This window comes from Canis lupus, chromosome 34 (genome assembly GCF_011100685.1).
Source record: "Canis lupus familiaris isolate Mischka breed German Shepherd chromosome 34, alternate assembly UU_Cfam_GSD_1.0, whole genome shotgun sequence".
NCBI lineage: Eukaryota > Metazoa > Chordata > Mammalia > Carnivora > Canidae > Canis > Canis lupus.
Window position 1 is genome coordinate 39,750,815 of NC_049255.1, and position 12,238 is coordinate 39,763,052.

At 32.7% G+C, this 12,238-nt stretch overlaps 1 protein-coding gene across 4 annotated transcripts in view; it reads left to right on the forward strand.

Moving 5' to 3' along the window:
- The window catches only part of NAALADL2 (N-acetylated alpha-linked acidic dipeptidase like 2), a 1,187,116-nt gene that overhangs the window by 1,055,087 nt on the left and 119,791 nt on the right, over positions 1–12,238 (forward strand). The window lies entirely within an intron of this gene.

Here is a 12,238-nt window from a genome sequence, read left to right on the forward strand (position 1 = left end):
GCATTTTAAGAAGTTCTTCCATAACCCAAGACAATATTTTTATGCTACTTTATAAATCTTTATAATTTTTTCTTTAACATTTTAATTTTTAATCTACCATGATGATGATTATTATTTAGTTAGGGGTGTAATTTTCTATTTTCTATTTTTCTATTTTCTTCCTAATTTATTGAGAATACTATCCTTCCTTACTATGTACCATAAAACTGTTTTGTCAAGTTTCTACACATGTATAGGTTTGTTTCTGGGCTCTTAATTCTATTCCAGTCTATTCACCATTGATGTACAAACATATGTCTTTAAAATAAATCTTCCTATGTGGTAGTTCATGGTCCTTACTTAATTCTTCTGTAAGAATATCTTGACTGTTCTTGCCCTTTGTTCTTCAATATAAATGTGAAAATTAACTTGTCAGGTTCTCAAAAACCTTGTTGGAATATCAATTGGAAATGAAGACACTCTCTACTTTTTAAATAAATATTTCCTGTTCCAGAATGGTTGACTCTTCTCAAAAGGTTATTCTATTACTAGCATCAAATGTAGTAATGGCAAGAGTAATGTAAATAACTAAATATCCTAGTTTTGCAGCTTAATAGTGCTGAAAATATCCTCAAAAGCCTTTAAACAACTCATTTTATAGGTAATTAACTGCTACCCATAGATGCGAAGGTCAAAATTACAGCAAGGTCCTGGAATAGAGTCCCTCGTCAAGCTCCCTGCTCAGCAGGAGAGTCTACTTCTTCCTCTCCCTCTCCCTCTTCTTCTGCTCATTGTCTCTTGCACACACATGCTCTCTCTCTCTCTCTCAAATAAATCAATAAATATATATATATATACTATACATATTTTAAATATATATATATATATATGGGGCACCTGGGTGGCTCAGGTGGTCAAGCATCTGCCTTTGGCTCAGGTCATGATTCCAGAATCCTGGGATGGAGCCCCTGAGCTCATCAGGAGGTCTGCTTCTCCCTCTGCCTCTCACCCCACTCGTACTCTCTCTCTGTCTCGCAAATAAATAAATAAAAATCTTTAAAAAAATAGGACTCAGACTAAGCTCCAATCTCTTTCATCCTTATAAAATATTTACTCAACATCTCTATTTAAGAATATAGTCCAGGGATATGATGATCCCTTACAGTCCAGGGATATGATGATAAGCAACATAAGAAAGTCTACTGGCCTGTATTTCACTGTATCATACTGCCTTACATGCCTAAAAACTTAAAAAAGCCATTAGGCAAATCCCCCCACCCCACCCCACAACACTGATTTGATGAAGAAAATAGGCCGGTTGTCCTGTCATTAGTTTTACCTTCTGGATATGTGGTGTCATTTAACATATTCCTCTATCCCCTGAATAGCCTGTGAACTAGAAGTTAAATTTTAAGGTCTGATCATATGTTAATATTAAGCTTTTCTGGCTAGAATACAACATTAATGATATATGCATCATATTGTATTCCATCAGATGCACTTCTTACCTAGTAGAAATATCATCAATGATTCTAAGATTTATCATTTGATGAGGATAATGAGATTCTGATCTCTTCATTGAATAGTGATGTTTTCCTTTGTTACTAGAAAATTGTATCTATGATGTTAGTTTAGCACAGTCAAGTGTTCAATTTCCCATTATAATAGTCATGAAAAACTAGGTTACACTGCAGTAATAATCCCAAAATCTCACTGGCTTAAAATGGAAAAAAAAAATTCTTATTCATTCAAATTCTGCAACTTTCCACTGTAGAGTGACTCAGAATTATATCTGCATATCAGTGCACTCTTTGTAATCACCAAGGCAGGGAAAAAATGAAATGGACAAGTGTGGAGTGGCTCTTCCGCGTTTCTGCCCATAAGTTACCCTTGCTTTCATGCCTGTACCAAGTCACAGGACTATGCCTAACCTTGAGGGACTGGGAAAGTTATGACCACCATGCATCTTGAAAGAGAAGGAACATAAACAGTGGTAATCAGCACAAATTGCATTTGTTAGCCACTAACCTAATAGCTTTATGATAATCTATGATTCTCATCCGAATCACTAGTTTTACTAAAGATTGTAAGATGATAATTTTCTAATTTTATTATTTATTTTGCCTTTATTAACAAATATTCTTACATAAAACTATTTGGTTAACAGTGAATTGTTTCTATTAAAAGGCAGATTACATGTTTAATTAATTTTCTCTACTAATAATTGTCATGGAGTTGATATAATAGCTGCTTCACATGGTAATAATAAATGCTTTTGATGCTTTCCCCTTGCAGTGTTTTTATATATTAAGTCAATTTTCATAGAATCAATGATCTCCATCAATTAAAATCATTTGTGTTCGATGTTCAGATTATCCCAACTTTGATAAAATTCTTACAAGTTTTGTCCTATAATTTTTTGACATGACTACATCAATCTTTGACAGCTTCCTTGATTTTTGGCACAAGATTTTTGAGACTTGCTTTGTCCTTTCCCTTCCCATGATCTCGAATAAGCCATTTCTCCAATAATATCTTGTTTCCTTTAATGGAGAATGGTAGAAGAGGGTGGTACCTGGCCACTAAAGGTGTTCATGAGGATGATATTACATTTGGAACTTAAATTGGGAGAACTAGAAAATACATACTTAAAAAAATTACATAGCCCCCTTGATCTAAATATTTCAGTGTTTGGGGGGATCTGAGTGGTTCAATCCGTTGAGTGTTGGACTCTTGATTTCAGCTCAGGTCATGATCTCAGGGTTGTGAGATCAAGCCCCACATCTGGCTCCATGCTCAGTGGGGGAATCTCCTTAAGATTCTCTCTCTCTCTCTCCCTTTGCCCCTCTCCCTGCTCTCTCTCTCTCTCAAATAAATAATCTTTAAAAAAAATAAACTGCAGTGTTTTACTTAACTTTTTTTCTTTTACACCCAAAATTACAATTAATGGCATTGCTTTACTTCTAAAATTCTTTTGTTACTTCTAAAATTCTTAATCATGAAAGCCTACATCTACAATCTCAAAGTAGACCTATATATACTACAGTAATCACTTAAGATTGTCTTGTGAAAGAATGAAAGAGAATCTAGAGTCAATTAGTTTTTGAAAAGACTGCATATCATATACACACTACTACATAGTCACAAAGCATATTATTAAATCAGAGACTTGTAAAAACTGTGACTCAATGATGCCTACTTAACTTTGTTTAGACCAGTATTATCGAAATGGAAGTAGATGTTCATGGCACATATTTTGGGAAATACTAGTGTAAAGTAACGTTTAAGGATCAAGGCTCTCCTGCACAATTCAGTCTTTACACAGAGTTAAGATCTTCTATTATTATACATAATCTCAGATGTCTTATAAACACATCAAAATGAAATCCTCTACCTAGTAATTTTCAGAAATATTTTTTATTCCAGAAAAAAAAACAATAAAAATTCTCTTAGATTGAATAAGTGATTATAAAATAAGGCTTTTTGAATTCTGTAGTGAAAAGATACTATAAATAGATGTTAATATAGTTTTCTGTATCTTTGAACAGATTTTTTTAAAAAAACAACTGATGGTAAATTATTTGTAATTTTATTGATAGAAAAATTGTTTCAGTGTAATAAATTTTTAATCCATAGCTATGACTTGATCTTGTATGAAATGTTGGTTTTCTATATTTCAATTGACGTGTGATTCTGTTCTCCTATTAAAGAAATATTATCTGAAGAAGGTCATAAATATGGTTGTATATATAAATGCAAACATTCATATAAAATGAATGCTTTTACCTCCATTTAGAATCTCCACAAAAGAGGGCTCCTGATTGGTGTATCCGTTTAAGTTTCCAACTCTTAGTTTTGACTAGGTGGTGGTATCAGGATTGTGAGATCGAGCCCCGAATCAGACTTCTTGCCCAGTGAAGAGTCTGCTTCAGACTCTCTCTCTGTCCCCCTCCCTGCTGTACACTCTCTCTCTCTTTCTCTCTCTCAAATAAGTAAATCTTAAAAAAAAAAAGAATCTCCACAAAGGATATACAATATGTATTTTTTATCATACATTTGAAATATCAACCTTAAAAATTTCATTACACATATTTTTATGTTTATAAAATGCTATTTGGTTCTATAAAATCGTCATTGAAAATCTTCAAAATTTATGTTGATACATTTTGTGCTTTAAGGCAATTGAAACTTAAGGTTATTTTAATGTAAATGTGTATTTTGCATATAAATTATTGGAAATTCAAAATGCAAATCAACATACAAGTTATCATTGATGTGATAGAGCATGTGCACCTTGAAAATTATTTTTTTAATTATTTCTATATGGCTGACATGCATGGCATAAAAGAAAGGAAATACCTTTCTTTAGAGTATCATTTAATCTCTCAAATAATAAACTTTATGGAAAAAGGAAAATTTATTAATTTCATTTGTCAGTTGAATTCTTTATTAATATATAGATGTTCATAATTTCCTTTTGGACCATAACTATTATATTCAGATTATTTTCCCTGTTTTTTCTTAATCTCAATTAAATTCATTTTGAATCTTTGATTATAGAATTTCATCCATTCTAACTTTCAAAAAAAGTTCCTCTTCCTTAGAAAGAGGAATCGTTTGTGAGGAGTAAGCTCTAACAGGCAACTTTTGTTTGGTGTGTTTGCTATCCATTTTTATTTATTATTTTTATTATTATATTAATATATATATATTATTTATTCACATTTATTTTGCTATTGTTTTTCACTGGAAAGTACAATGATTTCAAGTAATGTTTTTGTAGCGCTTTGCCCTGTGTAAATTTATCTAAGTAAGATGAACTTTAGCAGCATTTAGATTACCGTCCACAGAGGACTTCTTCAACAGTTACTATGGCATCATGGCAGAAAGAACGTCTCTAGTCAGCAGTTCTCATTTCTTATGCTTGTTACTGCTCTGTATTTATTATCTTTGGATTTCCCTTAGAGAAATCAGAAACAAAACAATTAGTTTATAATGTTGATTTGATCTCGTTCTAGCGTCCCCTCAGTAGAGTCTTGTAACATTCAGCACAAAATGGTGAACCCTCAGGCCATGTTTTGTGTTTCTGTTCTTTCTCCTGCTGGGTTGTCATACCCCGTTTCACACGACTAGGGATTTAGTACATTTGCTTTAGATACTTTACTAAGAGAAAATCAGAATCAAAGCCTGGGTGGAGGTGGAGCAAAGGACCACACCTGTTTATAGTAAGTAGGTTCCACTTTGTTTTCATTTCCACTGTCTTATGTCCAGAGAATGGTGATGGTTTCTCACACCTCACTATTTTTCCTGGTTTTCTCACTTCTAAGAAACAGGCAAAAAAAATGCAAACAGCAGGATTCTTTTGGGAGTATTTATTAGATAACTAAACTGGATAATGTATGTAGAAGTTCATGGCATGAGTGTACTCAATATATAAAAAACTATTTTTAAGAACTAGATATTATCTGAGTCTAAAATACACAGCTAAGGAAGAGCTTGGAGCCGTAGTAGTCTTGTTGGCAACAGTTCAAATTCAGATAATTTTCTTTTTCTTAATTTCTTCCATATTTTAATTATTATTGAATTATAAAACATACTTTGCTTTTGACCATGCACCAGTGTCACGTTCATTTTTGACTTTTATACTTTGCCAGCAAATGCTTCCAAAGTATTTACTTCAACTGACTACTCTTTTAATTTTACTCTTGGATATCTAGTCGAATCCATATGTACTCCAGAGGACTTTTCTTAGATCCAAACACTTTTTATTTCAAAAACATCATTACTAAGCCTCCCTGTATCTCATGAAAGCAGTGCAGCTTAAAAAAATAACATTATTTTCTCTCTATGAATTCCAATTCCTAAAATAATAAGGTTAAGCTTTATTTTTCCAATAATAAGAATCAAATACTTTGCCTAGGGTCACTTGTCTTCTCTCTTTATATCTTCAGTTGTCCCTTTTGGAAATTAGTTACAAGTATTTAATTCAGGAATAAAAAATTAAGTGTTTTTAATGCTAATGAATACATCTGTCCTGCCAAAGTAACTTGCTATTGGCTACAGAGCTAATTCTTTTGGCAGAAGCTTGATTCTTATTGTTTGCATATAATTAGTCAGTTGGATGCCTGTGAGAACAAGATAATTTCTAGAAAAAAAAATCTACAAATGGACCACAATGGCAGATATGGCATCAGGAATTTATTTCAGCCTCTTAACTCACTATAATCTGTTTTCCAACCTCAGCACCATCATTTCTTCAATCCACAACTGCTTGTTGTGCTTTATAATTAAGGATATGAGAGAAATACAAGAAAGAAATTGTATGATAGAATCTAGTTACTCATATTTCAGAGGAAGTTCCAGACTCCAAACCTCCACTAGTTTTTTGAGAGATCTTCAGTGAAGAAAGATTCTTCCCTGGAACTCTGATACCTTGCAAGCTCTCAACTGTCCCATTTGTGTCCCTGAATAAATTGTTGGTGTATATATTAGCCTGCTTAGGCTTTCCTTTACATGTGGAATCTAAAAAATGAAACAAACAGTAAAATCAAAGGCAGAAACACACATAAATACAGAGAACAGACTAATGGTTGCCAGGGGGGAGAGGATTTAAGGGGATGAACATAATGAGTGAGGAGGAGTGGGGGACACAGGCTTCCAGTTGTGGAATGAATAAGTCACAGGGCGGAAAGGTACAGCGCAGGGAATATAATCAATGGCATTGTAATAGCATTGTGTGGGGACAGGTGGCACGCTTGTGATGAGCATAGCATAACACATAGACTTGTCGAATCACTGTAGTGTACACCGGAAACTAATGTAGTTTTTATTCTTTTCTGTCTGACTTATTTCATTTAGCATGATGCCCTCAAGGTCTATCCATGGAATTGCAAAGGGAAAGATTTCATTCTTTTTATGGATGAAATGTTCCATTGTATATGTATATGTATATGTATATGTATATGTATATGTATAGCACTTTTTCTTTATCCATTCATCCATTGATAGATATTTAGATTGTTTCCACATCATAGTTATTGTAAATAATGATGTAGTGAACATGGGGATGCCTGTATATCTTTTCCAATTAGTGTTTTCATTTTTGGAGGATGAATATCCAGGAATGGAATTGCTGAATCATATAGTAGTTCTTTTTCTAATTTTCTGAGGAAACACCATATTAGGTTCCACAGTAGCTGCACTGATTTACACCCCCACTAACAATGTGCAAGGGTTCCCTTTTCTCCACATTTTTGCTGACGCTTGTTATTTCTCGTCTTTTTGAAAACACCCATTCTAACAGGTAGGAGGTGATATCTCATTGTGGTTTTGATTTGCATTTCCCAGTGATTAGTGGTATCAAGTACCCTTTCATGTACCTGTTGAGCATTTGAATGTCCTTGGAAAAGTGTCTATTCAGATCCACTGCCCATTTTTTTAATTGGATGGTTTGGTTTTTGGCTACTGAGTTGTATATGTTCTTTGTTTGTTTTGAATACTAACCACTTATCAGATATATGATTTGCAAATATTCTCCCCCCATTCAGTCGGCTGCTTTTTCATTTTGTTGATGATTTGGTTTCTCTTCTTTTAAGGATGCTCATGTTATCTAACTAGGAACATAAGTTTATGACCTCATTTAAGCTGAATTACTTCCTTAGAGGTCCCATAACCAAATGCAGGTATGCTGGGGGATTAAAGCTTCAACATAGGAAACGAGGAGAAACACAACCATTGAGTCTTCAATAGTGTGCTTAGCATCTAAATTCTAGATATTCAAAGAAGATCTATTCATATTAGTAGGTGAGTTTGAAATATTTAACCCCAAAGATAAAAATCAAAGCTCTTTCAATGTAAAATGGTATGGCTACTTTGGAAAACAGTTTGGTAATTTCTTAAAATATTAAACATAAGTTTACCTTATGATTCAATAATTCCACTACTAGGTATCTACCCATGAAAAATGAAAACTATGTCTACATAAATAGAGGTGTATGAATATTTATAGCAGATTATTCAGAATAACTCCATACTATAAGCGATCCAGATTTCCATCAGTTTGGCAAATGGATAAATAAAATGGGGTACATCCATACAAGTAAATACTATTCAGTATAAAAGGAATGAACTACTAATATATGCTTCAACATAGATGAACCTCAAAAGCGTTATGCTAAGTCAAAAAAAAAGTCATCTGCAAAAAGCTAAATGAAAACAAATGCAAAGCTACAAAATATGTACGCTTGTATTTATATGAAGTGTTCAGAAAACAAATGTATAGAAATAAATTAGAGGTTGCCTAGCATAGGAGCAGGACTGATTACAAATGAGACTCCAAGGAATTATGGGGGGGTTATGGAAATATAAAATTGGATTGTGAGGGTGGATTCACAGCTCTATAAATTTACTTAAAATCATGGAATATAATTGCAATGGGTGAATTTTTAAAAATTAAGGTTCTCTCATATAAAGTATGTGTCCCTGTTTCATTCAAACACAAGCAAGTCAAAATCTTGCTGGTTTTCAGTAAGATTCCTTTCTATTATCCCCCTGAAATGAGCTTTGATTTCTGGAACTTGTCTCTGTGTTGTCTCTAACTGCTTTCAGGGAAGAATTCTCATCTCTAAATATGACTTTACCCAAAAGGACTTAAATTTCTTAGTATTTCTTTACATGAAACATTTTTCTCTTCTCTCCTCAAATATCTTTGACTTCCAGATCACCCGACAGATACACTATAAAATGGAACATTTATGAGAAAGTGGATACTGCAGCATGGTATAGATCAAAATGTCTGGGCTGTAGGAATAAGAAACTCCTGGTTCTACTTCATGCTAGCTGAGTGAGCCTATCTAGGTTTCCTATCTTCTCTGAGTTTATCTCCTCACTGCTAAAATATGGACGTCCTCAGCAGGATTGTTGGGAATACAAATGAAAAATTAAGGTAGAGGATTTTACTGCAATGTCTGTAACATTGCTTATAAAGCCTTTGAGTATTAGATGTGTTTTCTTTCGTTCCTGGAAAATGTTTCTTTAATATATTTTACAATTCATACATTTCGTTAATTCAGATTACACTGTCTTAGTTAATGGGATTTCTCTCCATAATTGAAGAAAATTATTGAATCAGTGACAAAGTACAGTTGACACAATCAACAAGAAAACTCGTTATTTTGAGTATAATGAGCTCATCAAAATAACTTTCAAGGGCAATGTAAGAAGGCAGCTCTTGTCAAATATTTGTCATATGATTTAAGTCTTTTTATTCAATGTTATGGGCTTGAACAAACCTATAACATTTAGTGATTAAATGATGTAATCTACTAACATGAGCCTTTGTGGGAAGTGACTGGTTGGTTTCACTCCTAATTCATTTTAGAGAGGTTCTTATCATAGCTAATCCAGAGGAAAAGAGAGTTCAGAGGAATCCTATTATTTAGAGATAGAAGCAGCAGCAGTCACTTGGGATTTATAGAAACATCATAGCAGAAGTAGGGATCTAAATATTGTTAAGAGTTTATATAAGTCCTTCACCATAACCCACTAGATCATTTTCAGATATGAATATGTTTTAATCCCTTCAGTAGTGGAAGACTAACCTTGCCATGATGCATATTTTTGAAATGTTTCCAGTCCATTTCTTAGCATCTCAGCTAAAGCTCTGTAATATGTTCAGGTTCTAGTTTATCACATTCTTAACTTTGTATCAATGTTAAATATGAGTCCTTCAGCAAGTTAAGTTTCCTATGACTGCACAACCAATGTATGCAATTTATTTTCTACTCAATAGATTTTTAAATGCCTTGTGCAAAGCCAAGCAAGCAAATAAAAATAAAAGAGAAGCCTGCTCTTGAGAAGCAAAACTTCTTTCTGAGTATTGACAGCCATATTTGCTCATGACATAAAAGCCTTATTACCCTCAAAGTTCACGGTTCATGAATAGAAACAGTGTGATGAGATGCTGTACCTCAAATTTCAATGTTCTAGTCTATGTTTCTTTTTTTATTCTAATAGTCTAATAAGAAAATAAGGATAGTTATATAACTGAGTAGAAAATAAGGATAGTTATATAACTGCTTACGCTTAAAAGCATTTTTAAAGAGTTAATTAACTTTAACGAGTTCCCACTACCATGAAAAATAAAGCTTAGGTTCTTTAATATTCCTTTTTCAGATATCAACATGAATTTTAATTATTTATGTGAATAGGTAGTAAGGAAAAAGCCAATGCTAGGATGGATGAAATGTTTAAAACATCGTTCTTTATTTTGCATATGAGCTTAAATTGGAGAAGATCTTTAAGATTTGTTGGCAGCAACGTTCCTCAACCTCAATACAGCCAGATACTAACCCGATATGGGAGCTTTGGACTTCACAGATGAAATAAACTGCTAAAATATGCCATAGTGTTAATATATCAATGCTTATATTTTTTCATCTTTGAGATGAAAAAAAATCATCTCTAGACTGTGGCTTTATATGTGATTGTAAAGATGTGATCTATCTGAGATATATATGTGTGTGTGTGTATATATATATATATATATATATATATATATATATATGATTTTTTATGGTGTTATGCACTTAAAATGTGGATTTTTTTTATTCCTGGATATCTGTCAGGAGTAGATATGTGAAAAATATTTTTTCCACAGACTTTTAGAGTTGTGATCTTAACTCAAGAGGACATGGAGAATTATAGTCTTATATCAAGTATCACAATCATTAGTATCAATACTTGTGAGAAAGCTCATAGTCAAACTCCTACCATTCTCACTCCTGGGAAGCAAAAGGAAAAGAAAAGGAAAGAAAAAAAAGTATTTTATTGAAAGAAAGGCCATAATTTTAATTTATGATGCTGCTTTTCAGTATTTCATTGGCTCATATATCTCCAAATGTCTTTGCTACCTGGAGTTAGCCAAACAGTGCTAAATTATTATAATATTTTTGTGTGTTTCTTCCTAAATAATGAAGAACAAATACACTCTTATAGTCTTGGATTGCATGATATGTTCTTTGTGATTGCTGAAATTGTCTTTGAAAATCACTGGAAAACCACTTTTAAAAATTACAGAAACATTCATCAGCAAGAGAGATTTCTTCTTACCCCATCAGAATGTAGCAATACTTCAGAGTTAAGTATTATGAGACAAAGAGCACTGCAGTTGTATTAAAAAAATAAAAATAAAAAGCCCTTTTAAAGTGTCAGATCAGATTTCCATATTGCTTTAGATTGCCATTATTTTCCTATTTTCTATTTTCAAGATTTGGCTATTGCCTGCTATAGATGCTGGAATTTACTGTTGGTTGCCTGTGGAAGGAAAATTAATATGAAAAGGAAAGAAAATAATATGTCTTTTGTGTGTCTTAAAAGGCTCGCTACTGGCATTTTTATGTCTGTTGAAAGGAGCTTTAGAAATTGTCCATTCCAAACCCCTAATTTTACTTATAAGGTGGCTGAGATACAGACTTTTGAAATGGCTTGTCTGAAGTCATTTGGCCAAAGTTGCAAAACCACTTTAATACTATAACCAAGTTTCAACTCCCAAAATACAGTCAGCATATTATTAACTATTCAATGTGCTGCTAAGCCTTCTCAGCCTAAATATCAGATGAGAGACTTCTCTTTAGAGGTAGTAACCATCTGAGAGTTTGACTGCCATGTCTTTTGTTTCCTACCAAAATTATGAATCAGAGTCAGGCATGGTCTAGTTTTTCAAGGGAATAGGAATAGAAATTCAGAGACATCTAATTCAGACTGAAGGAAATAAATATAATATATATATATTAGTATATATATATTATAGATTTATATATAATATAATATTAATAAATATATATATATATATTTTTTCTGGTCAGAGTCAGGCCCTCTTGCTTCCTCGTTCTGTGCCCCACCAGAATTCCAGGATTCTGAGTATGTGTTAAAGAGCATTGTCTTTATGAACGTACTATTCATATAAATGTTTCTCTGAATTTTTTAAAAAATGGAATACTAAATAGCTCATATGAGATCTAATCACTAAACTGTGTACTAAGATCAACTTCAGGTCTTCAAACATAAGTATTGGGAAATAAAAAGTAAAAGGAGCATTCTATTTCTGTTGTAGGATTTTTATCACAGAAGCATAGAATTTTTATTTTACTATTTAATATTCACCTAATTTTCTGAATGAAGATATTAAAATGATTTATCAGGCCTTTCTCTAAAGAAAACAAAGTTTTCTAAGTGGTTACTAATGGAAGTTTGGATGAGA